Genomic DNA, 2,377 nt, shown 5'->3' with positions numbered 1-2,377 from the left:
CTTTTCTTTTTTTTTTTTTTTTTTTTTTGATACTGGGGATTGATTCCAGGTGCACTTAACCATTAAGCCACATCCCCAACTCTTTTTGTATTTTATTTAGAGACTGGGTTGCTTAGGGCCTCACAAATTTGTTGAGTCTGGCTTTGAATTTGCCATCTTCCTGCCTCAGTCTCCCAAACTGCTGAGATTACTGGCATGCACCACCTTTCCTGACAGTGATCCTTCTTCTTTGTTTTCCAGCATTTTGTTGTACAGATATGATAACCACTTTTCCAACAGTAGGATGAGAAGGCAAAAGTTAAGAGGTACCTGTTGAAACGCAAAGAGATCTCTGCTGCTGGGTGCAATGGCACAGGCCTGTAATCCCAAGGGCTCAGGAAGCTGAGACAGGAGGATTGTGAGTTCAAAGCCAGCCTCAGCAATGGTGAGGCACTAAGCAACTCAGTGAGACCCTATCTCTAAATAAAATACAAAATAGGGATAGGGATGTGGCACAGTGGTTGAGTGGCCCTGAGTTTAATCCCCAGTACCAAAAATCTCTGCTTTCTGCCATTTCTGTCAAGTCAGAAAAGGTTCAGATGCAGATTGTATGGCTATAAACCAATGTTGGTTGTGCCCTGTTTTGTATATTACATTCACCATCAAATCCATCCTCGTCCTTTGGTTTTTGGTCTTTGTTTAGGGACAACAACAACTTCACTGGTTCACTGTCAACCTCACTGCTACTAGCAGAGGACCATGTGGGAATCAGGTTTTCAGGATGGGAACTGAACTTGGTGTCATCCTGTAGACTCTCTCCCTTCACTTGAGAAATGTGGCATTTGCCTTCATGCTTACTACCGGCCTCTAAGTGTCCCGGTTGATTATGAACTGGGCCATCATTCATGATGTGCCTTCTTTCTGCAGGTAAGATATCAATATTTACCCTACTTATTGGTGGCTAGTGTCTCAGCAGTATTGCTCATGCACAGTTTGCTAGTATAAACTTTCAGATCAGCAAGTGATTTCAAGGGACCAATGACTATTGGTTTCTCCTGGGACAAATATTTATCTTCACTTATTACATGTCTTGGAACCCTCAGCAGAATGTGGTTGGGAGTGGATTACTTCATGATTGAATCCTTTCTTTCTTAAAACCATGGTAGCAAGAGGCTTGGATGTAGAGCCACCATTTTTAGTGCTATTTTTGAATTTGTGGCTTCCCAAAACAAGGAGATTTGGCATTTCCTATAAAGCTGCCTCAGGATGCTCTTCACGCAGGGTTTTTCTTCAGGCCTTTTGCTTAGCATTGTTCTTATCAGTTCAGCCAGCCCTGGGCTATAAACTCTATAAAATCTTGGCATTGGTGGCAGCTTTCCCTCAATAATCCAATAAAGTAAGAATCCATGTTTCTTTGCATTGAAAACATGCTTCAGGGTGGCCATTTCATAGACACAGCATCCCAAAGCCCAAACATCAGACTTATATTATAGTTGTAGGGTCTATTTGAGAATAATTTGCATCTCATGTAATAGGATGTGCCAATGAGGTGCTTGCCATGTCACACTCAGGTTATTCCTAGATCAGCCACTTTGATGATTTTATTCTTGTTAGAAAGACATTTTGAGCTTTCATATCTCCATGAGGGATGCTTCTCACGTAAATACTGTAAATCCATGGCACTCTGTACAAATCATTCTACCATCCGACTCTCAGGCAGCAGTTTCCCGTTCTTCTTCTCAAACTTCTAAAACAGATTACCTCCTTTACAGAAGCCCATGGCAATGTAGAGCAGACCATCCCATGACTCCTCTTAGGTGCCAACATTGGGGTACTTCAATGAGGAAAGAGCTGAGCTTCCTCTTCAGCAGCTCACCACTCTCAGCCAGAGGAGTTTTGCAGGTTCAGTTTTCTGATGACATACTACCACGGGTATTTCACAGCAGCACCTTCATGTAGCTGCTTCTGCCCATAGGGCCATGTTCCTGGTGCAGATCCACAGGACAAGCAGCTGCAGCAGCAAAGAGCAGCTGGCAGCAGCAGGAGGCAGGGCTTATGCCCAGGGCCTGTGGCCGGGTTGGCTCTGAAGGCAGCTGGGCCCACAACATGCTCTGGGCAGATCTCAGAGGTCTAGTCCATCATGATGCTGCTGCCATAGAGATCCCACTCAGGACAGTCCTGGGAATACTCCAGACACGAAACATTTCTAAGTCTCCTTCACAAAAAAGCTTGTAGTATTCACATCTTCTATGGCATCATCGTAAAGATCAAAAGAAATAATGTATCTTTATGCTGTGGTATTTGCATTTTGTTTTTACGTTCATTGTTCCTGGATCATAACTCCCTTTGAAAGCAAGTCATAGAAGTTCAGTTTCATCTTCTCCAAGGTGAGTCATAG

The 2,377-nt window shown here is 43.5% G+C and overlaps 1 pseudogene; it reads right to left on the bottom strand.

The window, feature by feature from the left end:
- Positions 1 to 574: 574 nt before the first annotated feature.
- LOC113179491 (serine/threonine-protein kinase Nek4-like) lies at positions 575 to 2,087 on the bottom strand (annotated as a pseudogene).
- Between the last annotated feature and the right edge of the window lie 290 nt (positions 2,088 to 2,377).

This window comes from Urocitellus parryii, chromosome 4, assembly GCF_045843805.1.
Source record: "Urocitellus parryii isolate mUroPar1 chromosome 4, mUroPar1.hap1, whole genome shotgun sequence".
Lineage (NCBI taxonomy): Eukaryota > Metazoa > Chordata > Mammalia > Rodentia > Sciuridae > Urocitellus > Urocitellus parryii.
The sequence above is the reverse complement of the archived record's forward strand: the minus strand, read 5'-3'. Positions and strand labels throughout refer to the sequence as shown.